The 25,127-nt window shown below is 47.1% G+C and overlaps 2 long non-coding RNA genes across 2 annotated transcripts; one reads left to right on the top strand and one right to left on the bottom strand.

Annotated features, from left to right (window-relative positions):
* Positions 1–2,007: 2,007 nt before the first annotated feature.
* On the bottom strand, positions 2,008–3,277 carry LOC135176441 (uncharacterized). The gene is made up of 2 exons (XR_010302649.1): positions 3,174–3,277; positions 2,008–2,466 (listed from the first exon to the last, which is right to left on the bottom strand). It is a non-coding gene; the product is annotated as an uncharacterized LOC135176441 (long non-coding RNA).
* Positions 3,278–3,383: 106 nt separating this feature from the next.
* LOC135175862 (uncharacterized) lies at positions 3,384–11,834 on the top strand. Its single transcript, XR_010302480.1, has 2 exons — positions 3,384–3,551; positions 11,572–11,834. It is a non-coding gene; the product is annotated as an uncharacterized LOC135175862 (long non-coding RNA).
* The last annotated feature ends 13,293 nt before the right edge of the window (positions 11,835–25,127 follow it).

Raw genomic sequence — 25,127 nt, forward strand, 5'->3', positions numbered from 1 at the left:
CTCAGTGGGTTCCATTTTGTGCCCATTGTCCCGTTGCTGGGCAGCACTGATAAGCTGATGGGTGAAAAGCTGGACATGAGTCGGCATCCTGAGCTCACATCCCAGAGCCAACCTGGGAGCAATGCATAAGCATCTATCACACCACCATGTGTGGAGGGGATGCAGCTCTCCAGTTTTGCCTTGGTGGTGTATGGCAGCTGTTAGGCAAGTAAGAGGAAGGAAAGTTTTGTCCCAAGAAGATGCAACCCTGGCTTTGAACACTGTAGGCCTGGAATGTCTGCACCTTCTCTGGCCAACCTGTTCCAGTGCTTCACCACCTTCACGGGGAAGAATTTCTCCATAACGTCTCATCCAAAGGCAGCTTTGTCTAGTTTGAAGCTATTACCTCTCATTCTGTCACTATGCACCTTTGTCAAAAGTCCCTTTCCAGCTCTCTTGTAGCCCCCTCCAAATGCTTGAAGGCTGTACTAAGCTCACCCCAGAGCATTTTCTTCTCGAGTAATTGTAACTGTTCACTTTAAAGATGCCATATAACTGTTTTTAATGTATATTGGTGATACATTCAAGTTTTAATCTTATTTTCCCTTCACAAATCTTCCTTCCATTCTTTGGTACTCAATGGATTTCAAGTTTTGACTTTAAAAGGTCTTTGGTTTGGTTGATAAATTATGAAATAACCTTTACTCTAGGGTGGTTTTTTTTTTCACAAGCAACTGCCCTTGGTGAAGCCATGCTGATTGCAGCCAATCACCTCTTCAGTATTCTTCTGTCTCAGCAGTGCCTCCAGGAGGATCTGTCCCATGATCTTACTGGGCACATGGGTGAGACTGACTGGCCTGCAGTTCTCTGGCTCCTCATTCCTACCATTTTTGAAAATGGGAGTTATGTTTCCCCTTTTCCAGCCAGTGGAGACTTCACCAGACTGCCATGACTCTTGGAATATGATGGAGAGGGGTTTGGCAACCTCATCTGCCAGTTCTCTCAGCACCCGTGGGTGCATCCCATCAGGCCCCGTGGACTCGAACGTGTTCAGGTTCTTCAGGTGATCACAAACCTGATCTTCACTTATGATGGACAGCTCTTCCTTCCAGCCCCTGCCATTATCTTCCATGGCTCCAGGAGTGTGACTGGAGGCCTTTGCAGTGAAGACTGAGGTAAAGAAGTCATTGAGAACCTCAGCCTTTCCCATGTCACTTGTGACCATTTCACCTGTTTCCTTTCTGAGGGAGTCCACACCCTCCCTAGGCTTCTTTTCACTGTTAATATACCTGTAGAAATTCTTGGTGTTCCCTTTGACTTCCCTGGCTAGATTCAATTCAAAGTCTGCCTTGACTTTCCAAACCAGATCTCAATCTGCTCAGGCAGCTTCCTTGTGTAGCCCCCATTCCATCTGTCCTTTCACTCCTTCTAGAGTTACTTTTTGTGTAACAGCATGTCCAGGAGCTCCTTGCTCAGCCAGGCAGGCCTCCTAACATTCTTCCCTGCTTTCCTCTTTGTTTGTATGCATTGCTCCTGGACACAGAGGAGGTGATCCTAGAACACTAATATATATAACTGACATGGCTCCTGTCTTACCACTGCTGTGGGTGAACCAAAAGACTCAAACCAAGGAGGTGCATCTTTTTTTTAATACAGCTATTCATCAGTATTTACCTTCCACCAGAACTCCAAGTAAAAGCACTCAAGCTGTGAGTCTACACATTGGTCCCACTAGATGTGTTAGGAGGAAGTTATTCACAGAGAGAGTGATTTCCCATTGGAATGGGCTGCCCAGGGAGGTGGTGGAGGCACCATCCTTGGAGGTGTTCAAGAAAAGACTGGATGAGGCACTTAGTGCCATGGTCTGGTTGATTGGCTAGGGCTGGGTGCTAGGTTGGACTGGATGATCTTGGAGGTCTCTTCCAACTTTGTTGATTCTATGATTCTATGTGTTCAAAATTCAGAGAATAACTGATTTTATATGGAAGGGACTTTTTGGCAAGGCCAGAGGGTGAACTTCAGCCAGTGTGAATAGGAGCCTGTAATCACTTTAATATCACATTATTACTATGATTAAATACATCAAATGTTTCCAGAAATGTAATTTTCTGTCTTTTCAATGGCAAGAGGGACAAAATATTAGGGTGAAGACGTGTTCCTGTGTAAGACATACAGGACAATATACAGGCAGTGCATATCCTTCAGCAGAAGTCAGTAGATGAAATGGTTTTGACTTATGACTATAGACCTCTTAATGACCTCTCATAGATCAATCTCAGCTTGTACAGCTTTTTTCAGAGGAAATTTCTGGAAGTCAAGGAGTTTTTCTGTGATGAAAAAATAATCAATGTTCACAAAAGCTTGGTTCCTCCCACAAGCTTTCTGCTCCTTTATTCAGCTTGAGAAGCAGACAGTCTTCAGGAATCCTCAAAGTGAACATCATAGTCTTCCGGTGGAGAGGATATACATGCCACACACCTGGATCTACTGAAGAAATGGAGCAAGAGAGGAAGGACAAATACAAATATGCTTCACAGTCAGAATATGGCAATTTCACTCAGGATTCCTGAACCTGGAGCTGTTTCCTTTCTTCTTCACCACCTCAGTTCCAAATGACCTGTTTCTTTCCAGAGTCATGGAAATGAGTTATCCACCTAGACAATCCCCCAAGAGAAGAGAAAATGGAACTTGTGGGAAAGGGTCTAGTATCATTTCTCTTAACAAGCACTGATGCTGATGTCTCAACCACTCCAGGAACTGGAGCCTACAAACAGGGGCATGAGCAAGCCTGAGCAGTGACTCTGCATTGAATATCCACTCTGGCAGGTTTGGCACTGGATCCAGGACCCATGATCTTTTTTTTCCTCTCCCTTTCTTTTCTTCCCTATGTGGCATCTGCCATTGGAATGGGCTGCCTAGGAAGGCAGTAGAGTTGCTGTCCCTGGAGATATTCAAGAAAAGACTGGATGAGACACTTAGTGCCACAATCTAACTGATTGAACAGCACTGGATGATCTTGGAGATCTCTTCCAACCCAATTGATTCTATGATTCTAAGTGAAGAGACCCAACCAGCACCTGTGAGTGATATCAGAGTAATCATCAAGTCTCTAGCCTACATAACCGGGGGGCCACCAGGCCCCCCGGCCTTTGATCTCCTCCACCAATCACCCAGTGTGCACCATGGGCACTCACCAGTCACGACGGGAGAAGGATCCCTCTGCCCAGTTGGGCAAGCTTGAACCTTCTGCCTTTCCTGGGGCCCATTAAATAGGGGAGGGGAGTAGGGAGGGCAAAGTGGTGACACCTGGGCTGGGAGGAGACTCCAACAAGACCCAGATTAAAAAGGGGAGAGAGCAGGGAAGGCAAAGTGATCACACCTGGGGTGGGAGGAGACTCCCAACAGGACTCAGGTGCTCTGGATTTGGGGCATAAAAGGGTGTGTGTGGGGAACTTCTGGAGCTAGTAGTCTATGAATGTGATGATTTTCCTACCAGACTTTGTTTCTCATCTGAGCATCTCTGTGAAGCAGGTGCTGGGGACTATCATGAAGAAGGCCCATGTCTACAACAGGTCAGTACTCTCCCAGTGGTTCTAGAGAACAGTCCTCAGGAACAAACACTGGATAGATACTGGTAACAAGTCATTTGACTTAGGATCTTTTCTTCACTCTCTTAACTCTTTTCTCTGTAGAAAAGTGAAAGAGTTTTAAGGCTTTTACTGCTGAGTCCTTATCACCTGCAAACTCTGATTTCTTTGTCAGTCACTGAACTTCCCCTGAAGTATGTAATGAGAGGGGAAAAAATATGCTCATGATTACAGTCTTGAGAGAAGAGCTTAGCTAAAGCCAAGGTGCATATTAATTGTATTGCTAGGGCTGAGTAATAGGCTGGACTGGATGATCTTACAGGTCTCTTCCAATCTGCTTGATTCTATGATAAAGTGCAAGTGGTGCTCCTAGAAGGTTATATTTTGGAGGGATCAGATCATTGGGGATCAGATAGATCACAGAGATAAATTCAAAGCAGTCAGATGCAATAGATTTGTGCCTAGATTACCTCTGTCCAGATCGGTGGCACTATGATGCTGCTGCTGAAAATACAGAAACAGAAGAAAGCCAAGAAGAGGAAAAGCAAGAAGAGAGAAAGATACCTGCTGCAGCAGAAGGGCTTGTTGATGGAGGTCAGCCACCATGTCCCACACAGCCATCGGCTCTGGAAAACCAAGAAAAACAAGGTCACTCTCTGTGGCCACCAGCTCTCAAGCCTTCATGTGGTGCCACTTGGCAGCACCATACATGCCAAGCCCAACAGTAGCCCTCCGATCACCGCAGGCTCTCACCCCATGTCCTCGCTCTGCAGTAGCTCTTGGGCACCTCAAAGGCCAAACCCCTTAGGACCTTCAGCAGCGATGCTGGGCAGCGTGAACATGGCCAGATGAAACAGGGCGACCTGGAGGAACCATCTTGTCTCCAAGACAGATCAGTCTGGCCGTGGTCTCAAAGGAGCCGAGGGTGGGAATTTGGACACCCTAGAAAAGAAAAAGGAGGAGGAAGAGGAGGAAGAAGAAGAGCACTTCTTCTTCCTCCTCTTCCTCCTTGAGGATGACAAATCCTCTTGCGCCTTTAATGGCGCAATAGAAACAGAGAGAAGAAACAGAAAAGGATGGAAAGGAAGAGGCAGAGGACGACAGCGCATAGACAGGACAGGAAGAATGCTGCAACACGAGAAAAAGAACAACCATGCTCTCCCCAAGACCACAAGCTTCACCCCACATCAACCTTGTCCTCCCTAAGCCCCTCACGGGCTCTCTGTAAGAAGAAAAAGGCAAAGGAAAAGAGGGAAACAATGCGATACAGGACAGCACAAAAGAAAAAGGAGAGGACACAGAAGAGGAAGAAGAGGACGAAGCAGAATCACAAAATCCTTAAAATCACTAAGGTTGGAGAAGATCTTTAAGATCATCCAGCCCAAACACAGCCCAGCTACCATCACATTAGCAAACTCCATCCTCAAGTGCCACAACAAGGCACATCTGCAAGCCTTCCGGGCATGGTGACTCCACCACTGCCCTGGGGAATAGACTGCAAAACCTGAACACTCTCTCACCCTTCTCTTACACAAGCACACCCTTGCGTGCTCTCATCTTCTGCTTCAACCCAATCCTCTTCCCCTGGGTCCCTACTGTCTTCACCAGTGCCCACCTAGCAACACCATCTCAATCCAGAAGCCCGCTACGGTCTAACCAAAGCCTCCGTGGCCTCCGCATGCTCAGCATCTTTGCCTCAAAGCGGGGACAGGGAAAAAGGAAGGGGACACAACGCAGAAGGGAAAGGGTCTGGAGTGGACAGAGGAGGACGACGCGAAGGAAGGGGAAGGGGATGACGCAAGGAGACGCGAAGGAAGGGGAAGGGGATGACGCAAGGAGACGCGAAGGAAGGGGAAGGGGATGACGCAAGGAGACGCGAAGGAAGGGGAAGGGGATGACGCAAGGAAGGACAGTGTAGAGGAAAGAGGGGACAACAGAGAGGAGGAAGGGAGGAGGCAAAAGAAGACGGCCACAACCCGGAAGACCATGACACAGAAGAGGAAGATGAGGGTAAGGCAGAATCGTAAAATCATTCTAGTCATGAAGGTTGGAAAAGTCCTTAAAGGTCATTGAGTCCAACCCGAAGCCAGCTACTAGCAATGCTAAAGTGGAGCCTCAAGTGCAACATGCACATGCTTCCTCAACTTCTCCAGGAATGGGGACACCACCACCTCCCTGGGTAGGCTCCTGCTAGGCAAAACCCACTCTCTTACACTTCTGATCCACAAGCACAGCCTCCTGTGCTCTCGCCTTCTGCTTTCACCCCATCCTCTTCCTCTGGGTCATTCCCACCACCCCCAATGTCCACCCAACCGCACCCTCTGAACCCCAAAGCCAACCAGTTTCTCCCCAAAGCCAATCAATTTCTCCCCAAACCCTCCGGGGCCTCCGCAAGCTCAGTATCTTTGCCTCAAAGCGGGGACAGGGAAAAAGGAGGGGGACACGACGCAATAGAGCACGATGCAATAAGGGAAGGGTCTGGAGGGGGCAGAGGAGGATGATGCAAAGGAAGGGGAATGGGACGACGCAAGGAGACACGAAGGAAGAGGAATGGGAGGATGCGAGGGGACGTGAAGGAAGGGGAATGGGACGACGCAAGGAGACGCGAAGGAAGGGGAATGGGATGACGCAAGGAAGGACGACGTAGAGGAAACGGGACAACAGAGAGGAGGAAAAAGAGCAGGAGGCAAAAGAAGACGGCCACAACCTGGAAGACCATGACACAGAAGAGGAAGATGAGGACAAGGCAGAAGCATAAAATCATAAAAATCATTCAAGTCATGATGGTTGGAGAAGACCTTGAAGGTCATTGAGTCCAACCCAAAGCCAGCTAAAAGCAATGCTGAACTGGAGCCTCAAGTGCAACATGCACACGCTTCTTCAGCTCCTCCAGGAATGGGGACTCCACCACCTCCCTGGGTAGGCTCTTCCTAGGCAAAACCCACTCTCTTATACTTCTAATCCACAAGCACAGCCTCCTGTGCTCTCGCCTTCTGCTTTCACCCCATCCTCTTCCTCTGGGTCATTCCCACCACCCCCAATGTCCACCCAACCGCACCCTCTGAACCCCAAAGCCAACCAGTTTCTCCTCAAAGCCAATCAATTTCTCCCCAAACCCTCCGTGGCCTCCGCAAGCTCAGCATCTTTGCCTCAAAGCGGGGACAGTGAAAAAGGAGGGGGACACGACGCAATAGAGCACGACGCAGTAAGGGAAGGGTCTGGAGGGGGCATAGGAGGATGATGCAAAGGAAGGGGAGTGGGATGATGCAATGAGACAAGAAGGAAGAGGTATGGGAGGATGCGAGGAGACGCGAAGGAAGGGGAATGGGACAACACAAGGAGATGTGAAGGCAGGGGAAGGGGATGACGCAAGGAAGGACGACGTAGAGGAAACAGGGGACAACAGGGAGGAGGAAAAAGAGCAAGAGGCAAAAGAAGACGGCCACAACCCGGAAGACAATGACACAGAAGAGGAAGATGAGGACAAGGCAGAAGCATAAAGTCATAAAAATCATTCAAGTCATGATGGTTGGAAAAGACCTTGAAGGTCATTGAGTCCAACCCGAAGCCAGCTACCAGCAATGCTGAACTGGAGCCTCAAGCGCAACATGCACACGCTTCTTCAGCTCCTCCAGGAATGGGGACTCCACCACCTCCCTGGGTAGGCTCTTCCTAGGCAAAACCCACTCTCTTATACTTATAATCCACAAGCACAGCCTCCTGTGCTCTCGCCTTCTGCTTTCACCCCATCCTCTTCCTCTGGGTCATTCCCACCACCCCCAGTGTCCACCCAACCGCACCCTTTGAACCGCAAAGCCAACCAGTTTCTCCCCAAACCCTCCGTGGCCTCCGCAAGCTCAGTATCTTTGCCTCAAAGCGGGGACAGTGAAAAAGGAAGGGGACGCGACGCAGTAGAGCACGACGCAGTAGGGAAAGGGTCAGGAGGGGGCATAGGAGGATGATGCAAAGGAAGGGGAGTGGGACGGCGCAACGAGACAAGAAGGAAGAGGAATGGGAGGATGCGAGGGGACACGAAGGAAGGGGAATGGGACGACGCAAGGAAGGACGACGTGGAGGAAACAAGGGAGAAGAGGGAGGAGGAAAAAGAGCAAGAGGCAAAAGAAGACGGCCACAACCCGGAAGACCATGACACAGAAGAGGAAGATGAGGACAAAGCAGAAGCATAAAGTCATAAAAATCATTCAAGTCATGATGGTTGGAAAAGACCTTGAAGGTCATTGAGTCCAACCCGAAGCCAGCTACCAGCAATGCTGAACTGGAGCCTCAAGCGCAACATGCACACGCTTCTTCAGCTCCTCCAGGAATGGGGACTCCACCACCTCCCTGGGTAGGCTCCTGCTAGGCAAAACCCACTCTCTTATACTTCTAATCCACAAGCACAGCTTCCTGTGCTCTCGCCTTCTGCTTTCACCCAATCCTCTTCTTCTGGGTCATTCCCACCACCCCCAATGTCCACCCAACCACACCCTCTGAACCCCAAAGCCAACCAGTTTCTCCCCAAACCCTCCGTGGCCTCCACAAGCTCAGCATCTTTGCCTCAAAGCGGGGACAGGGAAAAAGGAGGGGGACGCGACGCAGTAGAGCACGACACAGTAGGGAAAGGGTCTGGAGGGGGCATAGGAGGATGATGCAAAGGAAGGGGAGTGGGACGACGCAACGAGACAAGAAGGAAGAGGAATGGGAGGATGCGAGGGGACGCGAAGGAAGGGGAATGGGACGACGCAAGGAAGGACGACGTGGAGGAAACAGGGGACAACAGGGAGGAGGAAAAAGAGCAGGAGGCAAAAGAAGACGGCCACAACCCGGAAGACCATGACACAGAAGAGGAAGATGAGGACAAGGCAGAAGCATAAAGTCATAAAAATCATTCAAGTCATGATGGTTGGAAAAGACCTTGAAGGTCATTGAGTCCAACCCGAAGCCAGCTACCAGCAATGCTGAACTGGAGCCTCAAGCGCAACATGCACACGCTTCTTCAGCTCCTCCAGGTATGGGGACACCACCACCTCCCTGGGTAGGCTCCTGCTAGGCAAAACCCACTCTCTTATACTTCTAATCTACAAGCATAGCCTCCTGTGCTCTCGCCTTCTGCTTTCACCCCATCCTCTTCCTCTGGGTCATTCCCACCACCCCCAGTGTCCACCCAACCCCACTCTCTGAACCCCAAAGCCAACCAGTTTCTCCCCAAAGCCAATCAATTTCTCCCCAAACCCTCCGTGGCCTCCGCAACCTCAGTATCTTTGCCTCAAAGCGGGGACAGGGAAAAAGGAAGGGGACACGATGCAGTAGAGCACGACGCAGAAAGGAAAGGTACTGGAGGGGGCAGAGGAGCAGGATGCAAAGGAAGGGGAAGGGGACGACGCAAGGAGACGCGAAGGAAGGGGAAGGGGACGACGCAAGGAGACGTGAAGGAAGGGGAAGGGGATGAGGGAAGGAAGAACGGTGCAGAGGAAGTAGGGGACAAGGGAGAAGAGGGAGAAGAGCAGGAGGCAAAAGAAGACGGCCACAACGCGGAAGACCATGACACAGAAGAGGAAGATGAGGACAAGGCAGAAGCATAAAGTCATAAAAAACATTTAAGTCATGAAGGTTGGAAAAGACCTTGAAGGTCATTGAGTCCAACCCGAAGCCAGCTACCAGCAATGCTGAACTGGAGCCTCAAGCGCAACATGCACACGCTTCTTTAACTCCTCCAGGGACAGGGACTCCACCACCTCCCTGGGTAGGCTCTTCCTAGGCAAAACCCACTCTCATACCCTTCTAATCCACAAGCACAGCCTCCTGTGCTCTCGGCTTCTGCTTCATCCCCATCTTTTTCCTCTCTGTCACTCACATCTTTTCCCCAAATCCACCCGTTTTTCCTCAGGCCCACCCATACCCAGCATGGCCTCCCCTGTGCTTCAGAAGCCCTTCCATGTCCTGCAAGCCAGCTACCAGGAACACAGAACTACAGCCTGAAGCAAGCTACTGCCCGGTTGCAGCTGTAGGGCGATGTAGAAGAAGAAGAAGAAGAAGAAAGCCAAGAAGAGGAAAAGCAAGAAGATAGAAAGATACCTGCTGCAGCAGAAGGGCTTGTTGATGGAGGTCAGCCACCATGTCCCACACAGCCATCGGCTCTGGAAAACCAAGAAAAACAAGGTCACTCTCTGTGGCCACCAGCTCTCAAGCCTTCACATGGTGCCACTTGGCAGCACCATCTCCAGCCCCACACATGCCAAGCCCAACAGTAGCCCTCCGATCACCGCAGGCTCTCACCCCATGTCCTTGCTCTGCAGTAGCTCCTGGGCACCTCAAGGGCCAAGCCTCTTTGGACCTTTAGCAGTGATCCTTGGAACATGCAATTCATCCCATCAAGAAGTCTGTCTCATTCTCTCTGTTCTTTTGGAACACTGCTTCGTGAGGGAACCTCTCAGGATCTCATTCCACCACTGTATGTGCCTCCAGAGTGAAGAGTAGTGTGTCTGTGTTCCTTTATATCCTTTCTGGTTGGTGGGTGTGGCATGTGGCATCATGGCAACAGAGATTCCACTGACAATGGTGCTGTGATGTGGCAATCACTGATTGGCTGATGCTGGTGGCATGAATCATGCTGACTTGCTGGCATCTGGGCTTGGGTTGCCTCCAGCAACTGCTTCTGCATTGAGGTTTCCTTAGCTTCTGTCCAGGCAGGCTGAGTCCTTTGCCTCCTCTGCAAGTGACACCAATGGACATGTTACATTGGCCAATGTCCTTGTTTCAGAGACAGCTGCCACCAACAGTGCTTCACGCTCTACAGACCCTTCTTAGAGGTATCATATTTATGGAAGGGATCTTCAATATCATCTGGTTTCAACTCTTTGGTATGGTCATCTCTAACTTGACCTGGTTGCTCTGATTCTTTCCTAAGCTGATCTTGGCACATCTCCCATCGTGGAATGATCAAGTTGGGTAGATTGGAAGGGACTTTTTACAATTTTCTATCCTAACTTCCAGCTGTGATCAAGTATATCTTCAACTATATCAAGTTGTTCAGAGCCCTGTGCAACTGACCTGGAATGGTTCCAGAGGTGCAACATGTTCCATCTCTCTGAAGGTGTGCACAGGAATGGAGGTGTCCCCATGGAAGCTGAACCGTGAAGATGGTGAGATCCTGTCCAGTGGACATGTGGACACAAGAACAGAGGGCTCCCTGCACCAGAGCAGTGGTATGTGTGGTGTCCCCAGCACTCACACTGACACAGTTTCCTTGGCTCCAGGGCTGATGTCACAAAGCTGCTGGTGCCAGATGCTCACCTTGGTGACAGCTTCTGGGAGGGTGGGGCACAATATAGCATCATGGAATAGTTTGAGTCACTTTTAAAGGTGATCTGCTCCAACTGCCTGCAGTCAGCAGGGACATCCCCTATTAGAGCAGGTTGATCAAAATGCCATCAAGACCTTGAGTACTTCCAGCAATGCGGCCTCCAACACCTTTCTGGACAAATGTGCTCTAGTGTTCCACCATCTTCATGGTGAAGAACTTCTTCCTCATCTCCAAACCTTACTCCTCATCTTCAAATTTTCTGCAAAAATGACAGCACAACAGAAGAAGAAAATAAAGGAGAGGACAACACATATGCAGGCTGTCTTGTATCTATAGTGTGAATGGGCATAAAAGGGAATGATGCACATGGTTGTCCTTCTTCTAGCATGAGGATAATCTTATCAAGCAGCAAAACTGCAGGAACTTGAGATTTCTCTACCATCAGACATCTTGCACAAGATTAGAGCAATTTCCAGGGTGAAAAGCAAGCCTTAAGCCTCTCAGCTTAGCATTATTCTGCCTTTTCCCTCCCCCTGCTTCGCCCTGAAATCACTGAGTTTTGGGCACTGTATATCCTGCTTACTTGCCTGCAAAGGGGTAGGATTTGGATCTGGAGTTACAGTTAATTTTCCCAACGTTTCAGTGGTGTTTGTCTCCCTTGCCTTTTTTTTTTTAATGTCTTCACTATCGTTTTTGCTGTAGGAGTGCCCAGTCCAAGCCACAGCAGCAGCCAACTTTTGTCCCATTGTAGCAGCCCAGATCCTGTCACCAGCCAGAGGAAAATCACAGCAGAGCTTCCTGACCCTTGTGCCATTTGGCTGGAGACTGCATGTTTGACCTTCTCCAAACCAGAGACTGAGCAGAACATGTTTCTCCTCTAGACCAAAGGTCCCACCCCTACCCGGACACTGCCTTTTAAAGGTCTCCAACCTAATAAAAAACAGCTGTATGCTCCTCTCTCCAAAGCTGAACGATCCCTTCAGGGTGGAGTAGCACTTTCTCTTCCTTACAAGAAGTCCAGTAACCCCTCCTCAGTTGCAGGACCAGAGCTGAAGTCCTCCTCACGGGGAGGCTTAGAAGTGGGCTCATAATTAATAACAGCAATTTGCAAGAGTGGAGAGATGGAGACCAACTGGAAATGATAAAATGCCTGAATAAACTTGTTGGAGTAAGAGGAATGATGAAAAATATTCAGGGGAATGTCTGCCATTATGGTCTTGGGTTTGCAAAAGTTGGCTGAGAGTGAAAACACCTCATCTAGGAGCAAGACATTCGTTACACATCTCTGTTTCTGCCCAGTTTTAATCCACTCTCTAATCCCAACATTCATTCTGATTCTTTGATGGGAAACGGGGACCAGAAGAGAGCTGTGCCAGGTTTTGATCTGACTCAGTGGATCTCAGGCCCACCTCCTGCAAAGCAGCATTAGGACCAGTTTATCCAAAGGGCTTTTGGAGAGGTTTTCAGAGAAGTTTGGCTTGCAGGAAAGAAAATGGACATTTTGTGGGGCTTAAGGCAGCCATGCTTATTGCCACACCTCCTGGGCAGATATTCCAATACTGTCTGTGTGAACATTAGAATTATAGGATAGCTTAGATCCAGAGATCCTCCAACCTCTCTGACTCTAAATTAGACTCAGCTGCTCAAGGCCTCATTGAACCTGGCCTTGAACACCCTGAGGGATGAGGCATCCACAACTTCCCTAGGCCTCCTATACCAGAGTCTCACCACCTTTGAAGAACTTCTTCCTAAGATGCAGTCTAAACCTAGTCTTCCTCAGCTTCAAACCATTCCCCCTTGTGCTGTCACTAGACTCCCTTATGAAAAGTTCCTCTCCAGCCTTCCTGTAGGATCCTTTCAGGTATTGCAAAGCAGCTTTAAGGTCCCCCCAGAGTCTTGTCTTGCCTAGACTGAAGAACTCCAGCTCCCTCAGCCTATTCTCATATCAGAGGTGCTTCTGCCCTTGGATCACCTTTGTAGCCCTCCTATGGACTTGCTCCAACAGCTCTGTGTCCTTCTTATGATGGAGACACCAGAACTGGATGTGGTATGTGGTGGGGTCTCACCACAGCAGATTGAAGAGGCAGAATCAGCTCTTGCCCTGCTTGCCACAGTCTTGCTGCAGCCCAGCACACACCTGCCTTCTGGGCTGCATGAGGGCACTGCTGGCTTCTCATCAGTCAACACTCTCAGGTATCTTTCTTCAGAGCTACTCTTAACACACCCTGCACCCAGCCTGCATTTGTGCTTGGGATAGGATTTTTTTTTTCCTAAATGGGAGCTGAACACATCTGCAAACTCAACAGTGACCCAAGAGGTTGAACATTCCTGAAAATACAGACATGACTTGCTAGCAATAGGACAAAAAGAAATGGTCTCAAGCTGTGTCAGAGGAGGCTTAGGTTGATTGTTAGGACAGGTTTCTTAAAAAAAAAAAAAGAGAGAGAGAAGGAAAAAAAAAGTGGGGAAAAAAAAGAGTCTGTCAAGCCCTGGATTAGGCTGTCTAGGGAAGTGGTGGTCACCATCCCTGGAAGGATTTAGAATCTCTGTAGATCTGGGGCTTAGGGACATGACGTAGTGGTGACCCAGCAGTCCCATGTTAATGGCTGGACTCAAAAGACTCTTCCAACCAAAATGATTCTATGATTCTATAAAACATTTTCAGAATTTTTCAAAACAAAGGAAAAGCAAAATGCAGCATGGAACATCTTGGTTAGTGGCAACTCATGGCCCTGACTGGAGAACATCCAATTCTTTGAGAAGGATCCCAAAATATTCTACTCCCCATCTTGGCTATGTATTTCTATTTGTAACTGTGAAAAAAAAAGGTGGTGGTTTGATGGAAATTAGTGACAGCAAGGAGATTAATGGCATAATCACCTTATGACCTGGAATGACAAGAGCATTCTGACAAGAGAAAACTCTCTCAGACACACTCACAGGATACAACCATAAGCCACAGCTAACACCAGGTTTTTATATTCTTGTCTAAAAACCTCCTTGTGCTTCACAGGAGTCATTTCAAGCATTCATCTCACCCCCTCCCTGGAATGGAGACATAAATTTGAAACTTCTGTGGACAGATGAGGTGGAGTCTGATCTTGAAGCATCCACACTCCATTTAGTACCCACTAATACATGGCATTTTTCTCAACTCTGCTAGTTCCACCTGAAAACCAGCCAGGCTGGCTCATAGATATGAGCACCCAGAACTGTTCATCTTCTGTCTCTGTGTGCTAGTTTGAACCTAGCTGGGATATTTTGGTGAGAAAAATTAATTACAGGCTGTGAAATGAAAGGGAAACAATGCTGTTGTCTACTTCACTCATAGGCTTCCTGTGATGTATAAGAACAAGAACATAAATATAGATAACAGAATCTCTCTGCCTTTGGGGCTGCATGAACTTCTCTCTAACCTAACCTGCTGTCTGTGTGACAAATCCATCTGCTTCCTAACCCCCCTGGTCAACCCTCCAAAACTCACCTTGAACATAAGACAAAGTCTGAGGTAAGGTAGAGGGGTGGGGAGAAGGTGGAAGGGTGGTTGGGAGCCCTTCTTGGGGACTCTGCTTTCTGGGAGGGCTGCTGTGTTTCTGTATTACTTTTTTACTGGTATATTTCTGTATACAGCTGTATGCATTGTAAACAGCTGCTTGTACATTGTGCTAGGCTGTAAATACAGCTTCATTCTTCAATTTCCAGATCGACTGAGTCTAGTCTGGGTGATTTTCCAAAGTCGGGGGTGGGCAGGTAACACCCAAACCATCACACTCTGTTAGGAATGTAGCTCTGCTGGGACTCTGATTTCATTAGTTCTCCTTTAAGAATTCATTAAGACATTCTTAGATGTCTTAGTTCGAGCTGGAACAACTCTGGACAGAAAGAATTTACCTCAAAGGAGTAAATTACCCCACGCTCCCACAGAACTGGAAATTTACAAAAGTAAACAAAATACAAAAGGTACCAGAAGCATAGAGAGACATTGAGAAACAATCCTGGCCTAGCCCCTCCCACGCTAAGCCTCAAGACAGGCCTCACTAGGACTCAACAGGCTTCAACCAAGCAATTCTTTCCCTCCACCAGGCAACAATGTCCCCCCCAGCAGGCCCAGCAAGCCTCATCAGGCCTCACTGCCCCCTCACTGCTCAGCTAGGGAATAGCTGCAGCCAATCCTACTGCCCCACAACCCAAAAGCCATAACAGCAACAGGAAAGAGGAGGGAGAGAGCAGACTGCACAATCTGCCCTTTACATAGGGAGATAGAGGAACAGGGAAGAGAATAACAGATTACAATATTCTGTGCCTCCCCCTGAAGACTTTCTAGTCTGGAGGATTTGTATCTCTGTGGTAGGACAATTAGTCCTAAACCTACATCATTAGAACGTGCAGCTTGAGCTATCTTCCCCTATAGCTGCCTTTAATAAAGAAAGATCTGCAAGGAGATTCTACAGAAGCACTTCACCCTTTCTCAGAAACACTCAGACTTGGCTGATTTGTTCTATTAAAAAGCTATCAGAAAAGCATGGCAGGTGAAACCTTTTTGTTGACAGTAGTGATTTTTTTTTTCTGAGTGATTTCTCTCTGATCCTGTTGTGATTTCTTCCTGATTACACATTAACAGTTCAGCCAGGCAGTCCACTTACATACAAACACCTAGTTACAAGCTTTGGTTTCTCTTTTACAATGGAGTATATCCACCATAAGAGCTTTGTGAAATAGGAGCTGAGCAAGTGTGCTAGTTTGAAGCTAGCTAGAATGTTTTGGTGAGAAGAACTAGATTACAGGCTGTGAAAGACAGACAGTGATGATGTCTACTTCACTCATAGGCTTGCTGAAAGATATAAGAACAAGAATCCAAACACTGGATAGGGCTGGGTGATAGGTTGGACTGGATGATCTTGGAGGTCTCTTCCAACCTGGTTGATTCTATGATTCTAGGACTGCACTTCTTCTGCCTGGGAGCTCTGAGCTGCATTTCTCTCTCTAGCCTCTCTGCCATCTCTCTGATTAATCCATTTTGCTTCCTAATCCCCCTGGAAGAATGAAGATTCTTCCTTGGAGCTGGGGTAAGGTTGAGAGGCGTGGGAGAAGGTGGAAGGGCAGTTGGGAGCCCCTCCTAGGGACTCAGGTTTCTGGGAGGGCTGCTGTGTTTCTGTATTACTTTTTACCTTGTCTATTTCTGTCTATAACTGTATAGACTGTAAATATCTGCTTGTATATTGAGCAAGCTGTAAATATAAGCTTCGTTCCAATTCCCAGAGCCGGCTGAGTCTAGTCTGGGTGATTTCCAAAGTGGGGGGGTGGGGAACACTCAAACCACCACGGCAACACATAACTCTTTTGAGGTTTGGAGAGCTGGGCAGAGAGTAACCTTATGAAGTTCACTAAGGACAAGTCTGGAGTCCTGCACCTACAGAGGAATAACTCCATGGATCAATAAAAGTAGGGGACTGACTTGCTAGAAAGCAGCTCTGTGGAAAAAGATCAACAAATCCTGGCACACAACAATCTGACCATGAGCCAGCAATGTGCCATTGTGTGGGTAAGAGGACCAATGTTGTCCTGGGGTGCATTAATAAGTGTGGCTAGCAGGTCAAGGGAGGTTCTCCTCTCCTTTTACTCTGCAGCTCCAAAAGTTGGAAGACACCATGCAAAATCCCCGCTTCTGATCCCATCCCTGGTCCCCATGAGGCCCTCTGAGTAGGGCCTATGGAGAATTCTGGATGCCCCTGGAGAACATGCCTGGCAGAGGGTGGCCAAGCTGGCATGATCTAGCTGGGATTACAGTGCCGCTTCATCAGCTCACAGAAGCTTGGGAGCCTGTGGCCTACAGGGGACATTCCACTCCACCTGTCTAACTTGTCACATTCCCTGAATGTGAGGATTCTTATTCTAATTCCACTAAGAAACAGAACAACCAAACTGCAAGTAGTCTCCAAATCTGGCCAGTAGACTGGGTTGCAGGACTGTGGTACACTAACTTGGTAGAAGCCACTTCAACAACCCCGAGGTTCACCAAGCCACCATCAGATTAGCTGCTGGAAGAACATATTGGTGTGGGGGTGGTACTGAGAGCTAGCATTGGCATGTTGTCTTAGAAATGGTTGAGGTGACATATGTTGGAGATAAATGGATGGGTTAAACTAGGACTTACCCAATTCCTCGCTTGTTTCTGTTCCGTCTTCTTGCTTCTGTCTCTTCTCCTATCCTCCTGGAGACAGCACTGTCATGGGTACAAAATTCTTCTTGTCACATGCACACAAGTTGCCTAGCACAAAGTGAGCCAAGGCTTCCAAACACCAGACCTGCAACACAAATAGTGTTTTTCAGTCCTAAACACAGATATAAAGAGCAGACCTCCTTGAATTAGCCTCATCTGCTAGACTGGCAGCTTGCCAATCCCGTAGAGCCATGGTGGGGACACCTAGACGTGTATGTCACAGTTGGGAAGAATCACAGAATGGCAGGGCTTTGAAGTGACCTCTGAAGATCATCATCTAGTCCAATCCCACTGTTAAAGCAGGTTCACCTACAGCAGGTTGCACGCCAAGCTATCTATAAACCAAATGAGTCTGGATGCCATCCCAAGGGTTGGGCACTTGATGCTGCATCCATTTGGGGGAGATTCCCCATTCCCCTCCATGATGGAGGTCTAACTGAACACTTTCTTCCTGCCTTTAAGCTTCTGAATGCAGTCCCCACCTGATGTGGTGGAAAAGATGTAGCTTCACAAAACTATAATAATTCCTATTCTCTGAGAACTTGATCCCCCTTCTTCTTCTCCTTTCATCCCCCCCACAGCTGTGATAACAGTGTGGCTCTATGCTATGAGAATAACCCAGAACTTGCTACTTCCATCTGAAAACACAACAGCTTCAATTCCTGACTCACCCTAATAGTCTATGGTATAATTTCAGTATTATTTCATTTTTTTGACATTTTGTGCCACTCTTCTGGCTGTTGGTGTGCTGGTCTGTTTTCTGGTCTTCTGTGTTTTAGTTTTGGGCCCTGCACTATAAGAAGGATATCAAGCTGCTGGAGTGTCCAAAGAAGAGTAATCAAGCAGGTGAATGGCCTTGAACACAGGATTGGCTAAGGGAACTGAGGTTGTTCAGTCCAGAGAAAAGGAGGCTGTGGGGAAATCTTCTCACTCTAACTCACTGAAAGGAGGGTGGAGTGAGGTGGGAGTCTTCTTCACAGAGAGAGTGATTTCCCATTGGAATGGGCTGCCCAGGGAGGTGGTGGAGGCACCGTCCCTGGGGGTCTTCAAGAAAAGACTGGATGAGGCACTTAGTGCCATTGTCTAGTTGATTGGATAGGGCAGGGTGATAGGTTGGACTGGATGATCTTGGAGGTCTCTTCCAACCTGGTGATTTCTATGATTCTATGATTCTTTTCTCACGTACAGCAAGTGACAGGACAAGAGGAAACGACCTCAAGTTGCACCAGGGGAGATTAAGGAATATGAGGAAAACTTTCTTCACAGGCATTGGAACAGGCTGCCCAGGTAGGTGGCAGAGTTACCATCCCTGAAAGCATTTAAATGATGTGTGGATGTAGTGCTGAGGGTCATGGTTTAGTGATAGTAGCTCAGCAGTAGTGGTGGGATTGCAAGATCCAGGCAAGTAGTTGGACTTGATGAGCAGTTCTATGATTCTCTTCATCACAAAAAGAGCACACAGCTGTTCCTTGGTTGTTGGGGTGTTGCTTTGTTTTCTTGCTTTTATGTTGTCCAGGGTATTTTTTCAACTGGAGAAGGTGAACTATAAGGGCAAGGAGCAAACTAGAATGTGTTAAGGCAGACACTGGAATGGCAAGCCACAAGTTATCCAAGTACATGAGGCAGAAAGCATCCCTAGATAAACAATAATAAAATAATAATGACAATAAAAATAGCACAAAGCTCTCTCCCATCCAACTAGGCCAAAAAAATAAGGCTTGGTAAGGAACAATCTGAGAAAATGTCTGAAGAGTTGGGAGTAGATTCTGTGTCATACAGGAGAGCCAAAAATGTGTTTGGCCACAAACAGTGCATGATGCATTGCAAAATGCTTCAGGAGAAGATATTTAGAGGGTGGGATGGTTGGTATGGAGAGAAGAAGTGGGGGGAGACATCTCTGCAGGAGGAATATCTTTAAACTTCAAACAACAGCCACTAAAATATCCCAAATGCTCTACCTCCTTGGAGGTGCCAAGGGTTGGAAGTTTTGTGCAGAAATGTAATCTCCTTTAAACTTTTTTTTTCCAACTGCCCTTCTCATAGTGAGAAGTAAAAGCCCCATGGATAGAGCCTGATGCAGGAATGTCAGCAGGTCTTGGATTGGACCCATGGCGTAAGAGACAGTGCTCCAATCTAGCCATAAATAAAGTGGCTTCCATTAACGTTTATATTTGCTTTAATTTATTTAACCAGGAAAGTCAGCAGAGGCCCATAGGTCTCAGTATTAAGAATGAGCTGGCCAAGACAGCAGCAGATAAAGCTTGCACCAGCGTAAATCAAAGCTTCCATAAGTCATACACAAGAAACTATGGGTGAGTAAAGCAATAAAACGTGACCAGTGTTTCTTTATTGTATCATTCTCAGCTTTCAATTTCTGCTGGAGCCAAACATCCTTTCTGCTCTGCCTTTTTAAGAACTCCTGGGGAGGATGGACCAAACTCATTGCAAACCCAGAATCTAGAGCAGGAGTTCAGAAGCTGGGATTTGCAAGCAGCTCACAAATGCTTTGCCTCCCTTTATGGCCAGATAATAATAAAGATGAGGTCCAGAAGCTTTATTAACTCTTTTTCTCCCTATTTAAACACTGGAAAAGGCTGCACCTTCACCTTGTCAGAACCATGTTGTGAATAATAACTGTAATTCAACTCTACTTTGCTCAATCTAATTTGAGCTGACCCACATTTAGACAGACGTCCATCCTGGAAATGGAGATGTTTAATTTTCCCCATCTCAGGGGTGCAAAGAGGCCTTCTAGAGGGGTCAGTTCAGCATCTCACCTCCCTCACACAGGTCTCTGGAGACACTGCTGATGCTGTTTTGCTTCAGGGGAGGGATTTAATTCTTTAAAGTTCATCTTGGCAAGGAGCCCTCCTCCCATCCTGCCATGGCACCCACCTCCTCAGACCTTTCGGGGTACCAAGTACAGTCTAGATGGTTTTTTTTTCCCTTTTATAATACCCCACAGGACAGCACCAGTTTATAAGCATATTACAGTGATGCTATTCCTGCTACTACAATCATGGTTCTGTCATGATTTCCATTATAAACCTCAGACTGGATTTTTTGGGCTTTTTTTAACCTTTTCTGGGGTCTATAATTTGATCGTAAAAACTCATGCTGGGCTGAAATTCAGCTGCCAGGTCTGGTTGGATACCAAATCTGACTTAACCCTGAGGATGCTGAATTGTTTTCAGGTGTAAGAGGGCTTTGGAGTCTAGAGCCAGCCAAAGTATGGGAGACAAGTCTTAGGGGCAGGAAGAAGGGGTTTGGAGTACCTAGAGACAAACACTTACACGACCACTAAACTATGTCCCAAAGTCTACATGTTAACACCTCCAGGGATGGTGACTCCACCATCTCCCTGGGCAGCCTGCTCCAATACCTGACCACCCTTTCAATAAAGAATTTTTTCCTAGTGCCCAACCTAACACTCCACTGGCACAACACGAGGCTCTTCTTGTCCTATTGCTTCTTACCTGGGAGAAGAGACCAACCTTCACCTCACTACAGTTTCCTTTCAGTTATCTGTAGACAGCAATGAGGCCTCCCCTCAGCCTTCTCCTCTCCAGACTAAACAATCCCAGCTCCTTCAGCTGTTCCTCACAACTTATTCTCCAGACCCTTCACCAGCTTTGTTGCCCTTCTCTGGACCCACTCCGTCACCTTAACATCCCTCCTACAGCAGTGCCCAAAACTGAACTCAAGCTGGGCACTGTAGTCAGATGGGAGCTGCTATGAGCCCCTCAGCATCTGTTTTTCTACAGACTGACAGGCCTCAGCCCTTTGATGATTTCTTTACTCCCTATCCTCATGGGTGTCTCAGCCTGACCTGTTCCTTAGATCTTTATGATGAATTTCCTCATGAATTCAACCATAGAATTATATACCCACAGAATCATTTCTATTGGACAAGACCTTAAGGATCAATAAGTTCAAGTGTTAACTGACCACGGACAGATTACCACTAAACCATCTCCCTTTTCACCTCATCTACACATCTCTCAAATTGTCCCAGGGGTGGTGACTCCACCACTTGTCCAGGCAGCCTGTTCCAGGGCTTGACAACTCTTTCAGAGAAGAAATTTTCCCACTTGTTCCTGAAGGCAAAACTCGTCCATTCAATGGCTCAGATGTACAGCCAGCTCAGAAAGCTCTTCAGTTGCCTCCTCGAAAAGAAACCATAAGGAGTATTCAATAAAGATGAGCATAGCACAAACACAATTGCATCATGGACAAGGATTTAACATGAGGAAAAAAGAAATTAGCCATCAGAAGGACACACTCCACAGGAAATGGGAATGGCTGTCACTTGCCCACAGATTCCCAATCTCTCTAAGTGTTCAAAAAATCCACAAAGAGCAGGCTGCCTAAGGGGGTTGTGAAGTCTTCCTCTCTGGAGAAATTCAAAACCTGCCTGGATGCTTTCCTGTGTGATCTGCTTAAGGTGATCCTGCTCTGGCAGGGCTGTTGGACTGGATGAGCTGCAGAGTGATTCTGTGAAACATTCAAGGTCAGACTGGACAGGGGTTTAAGCAACCAGATTTAATGGAAGGTGTCCCTGCCCATGTCAGAAAGATTGGAACTAGATGATCTTTAAGGTCCCTGCCAACCCAAACCATTTTATGATTCATTCTATGATCCTACTATTTTGGAAATTACTGAAGAGCAGGAGTGTGTATTGAAGCAAAGACTCAGAAACTGCAAACCATTCCCTAACTCGGTGATTCTAGGATTCTGTGACTATGAAAACCAGGACATTGTGTCCTCATCTGGAAAGCTGGTGTAATAGCACTTTCATAGTCTGTAGAGGCACCGTGAGATGCCCATAAAGACTTTTGCACCGATCAGACACTTCAGCCACGAAGGCTCTTTTGGGAGCTTAAAATTGATGGGATGAGGTATCATGGCTGTACAAACCCCTAATCTATCAAAGCAATAATCTATGGAAGAAAGATACTTTACAAGGCACTTCCACAGCAGATGGTAAGTGACTTATGATGTATTCCACCTCTCGTCCGCAGGAAAACAGCATTAATAAAATACACTGACATGACAGATTAATAGCTCAGAACTGCAGTCCAGGAGAGGTTAGGAGCAGCCTGTTCTTCCTCTGGGGTTTTTAACAATAAGGAATTAGGTAAATGTTTCAAACTGAAGATGATGTGCAAGCAATATGAAAGCAAGGCTTCAGTCTGAATGGAAACTGTAAAACTGGTATGGTGGGAGTTGATGTTTATTGTGCTGTGGTGACACCTTTGTAACTTTGCATGGTTTATTTAACTCTTACTGCTCCTGCTGCCAATTCACTCCAGGATCTGAGAAGCCAGATGTGTTCCTCTGGCTCCAGCATCACCTTCTGCCACACCAAGGGCCTGATCCTTCTCATCCTTCACATCTCCATTGTGATCACTCCCATCCCGAATAAAAGCTCCCACTCACCCCTCAAAAACACACAAAAAAGGCTGGTGTTCAGTTAGAGAGGTTTAAGGGTTTTCAACTTTTTGGAAGTGAAACACAAATTCCTGATGGAATTTATCACTGCTGAGCAATTTCGTGGTTTTTATCCTGGTTTAGAAACCAGAGGACTACATTCCCTGCTTCAGCAGTGACTGGGGAGTGTTGCCAAGCCCATTACTTCATCCCACATCCCTATTCCTCTTCTTGACCTTCCCATCCAGATTCCCTCTCTTTTGGGCAGAGCTTAGGTGGAGATGAAAGGAGGGAGGTTATTCACATCAGATAATTTCAAGCACTTATGGCAGATGTCTGAGATCCTTTGCATCATCCAAAGTTACTGGAGAGAGAGAGGATGCTCAGAAGGGCAATTGGGAGCCCTGCAGCTGAGGTCAGAGCTGGAATTTTGTTTGGGAGCTGCTGTGATTGAGGTGGTGGCTGGTACCATCCAAACATGGCCACAAAACCCTATCTACAAGAGTTTTTGATTCATCTCAGCCTCCTTTACCCTTCCTGAAGGTGGGTATCTAATCCAGCAGGTTCTGATTCCTCCAAAGACGATGTCTGGTGCTGTCCCTACCAAACATTGCTCTGCAGGGGATGTGAATAAACCTTTCCCATTTCAGGCCAGCACAACCACCAGCACTGCAGGATGCTTTTGGAAATGTAATCCGGGGAACAAACAATAGAAACAACCAGAATGACCTCCTTTGCATCTGTCACCTCTGCATTTAGAGCTCCATCTCACAAACCAGTGGGACCAAGCTGGGTGGAGATGCAGTTCTCACCACAGCTGCACCAGCAAAAACACTTGCTGGTATTGGTTCTTTTCTTCTTCTGATACCAAATCATGTCCATGTTGGAGTGACTGACCTATTGTCTACACAAAGGAGAGACATGGCTTACTGGTGAACCTGGCAGTATTAGGTTAATGGTGGAACTTGGTGAAGTGAAGAGCCTTTTTCAATCTGCAAGAAAAGAAGGGAGGAAGGAATAGAGAATAAAGAAAGCATAGAGGAAAGAAGGAGAGAGAAAGGGGAGGAAAGAAGGAGAGAGAGAGAGAGAGAGGGGAGGAAAGGAGAGAGAGAGGGGAGGAAAGGAGAGGGAGAGGGGAGGAAAGGAGGAGAGAAAGGGGAGGAAAGGAGAGGGAGAGGGGAGGAAAGGAGGAGAGAGAGGGGAGGAAAGGAGAGAGAGGGGAGAAAAGGAGAGAGAGAGAGAAGGAAAGAAGAAGAGAGGGGAGGAAAGAAGGAGAGAGAGAGGGGAAGAAAGGAAAGAGAGAGAGGAGGAAAGGAGAGAGAGAGAAGGAAAGAAGGAGAGAGGGGAAGAAAGGAGAGAGGGGAAGAAAGGAGAGAGAGAGAGAGAAGGAAAGGAGAGAGAGAGAGGAGGAAAGGAGAGAGAGAGGAGGAAAGGAGAGAGAGAGGAGGAAAGGAGAGAGAGGGAGGAGGAAAGAAGGAGAGAGAGAGAGAGGAGGAAAGAAGGAGAGAGAGAGAGAGGAGGAAAGAAGGAGAAGGAAAGCAAGAAGAAGGCAACCTCTGTTCTTTGCTACGTTAAATTTAAAACATCACTCTGGTAGTAGTATATTGGCTCCATTACACAAAGACTGTAAAGTCCAGCTAGCTCATAATTCCACCAATAAAGACCACGATTTGCCAATAAAAATTAGGGCAGCCACTGATCCATAGTCTAGATTTCCTGCTTGGGGTGGAATTGTAAAAATTGGTGCAAAACAGAACAAATGTGCAAGCTAAGCCAAGGAAAAGTATTCCCCACTTCTCACCACTGCCATAGGAACTCAGACAGGACCAGGCCCTTCAGCAGAACACCCCAAACCACCTACAGCAGTTGTGACGAGAAATCTCATCTTTTAAGATCTATGGAAAGTCTTTGCTCACCATTTTACATAGGAGATTTTAGCACCTTACAAAAAGAGGCACAGTCAGGCTTGATTGAAAACTGATGACACAATCTAGCCCTGCTTTTAGCAGTTTGGCATGCAGCACAAAAGCACTTCTGCAATCTCTCCAGCATCTAGAACTATACCTGGAATGATTTTAGGACTAATATTAGACATACATGGTAGGGTAGAAGCAGGTCTGCTGAGAGGAATAAAGATCAAATGAGTTACCTTCCTTACTATCTGTGAGAGATAGAGAGAGTCTTGTGTGATATATTTTACCTCTAGGTCAAAAAAAAAAAAGGTATTGAGAATGTTTCAGCCTGATTTCAAACTATTTTGTTTGATGTTTTCTCCAAGAGCTTTAAAAATTCTTGCAATCTCATAAACATGGCTCCAGGTCTTGTTCAGTCAGTTCCCAACCCCACCACAGAGCCCTGGCCTTCCAGGAAAACCTGCCAAGTAAAATGTTTGAACAAAACCCCAAACATTTGGTATTTACTTGGAAGTTTGAGGGTATCCAGATCATAAATTTGTTGTGGAGACTGGGGCAATGCTTATTCAGTCATGATTGGTTTTCTTTGTGGAAGTTTGTCAACCAAGTTAGAAAACCAGAAAGCACTGACCATAGATAACATACAGTGAACCTTATATAGCTGAAGTGACTCTTCAAAATTCATTCTCAAAGAC

This window comes from Pogoniulus pusillus, chromosome 6 (genome assembly GCF_015220805.1).
Source record: "Pogoniulus pusillus isolate bPogPus1 chromosome 6, bPogPus1.pri, whole genome shotgun sequence".
Taxonomy (NCBI): Eukaryota; Metazoa; Chordata; class Aves; order Piciformes; family Lybiidae; genus Pogoniulus; species Pogoniulus pusillus.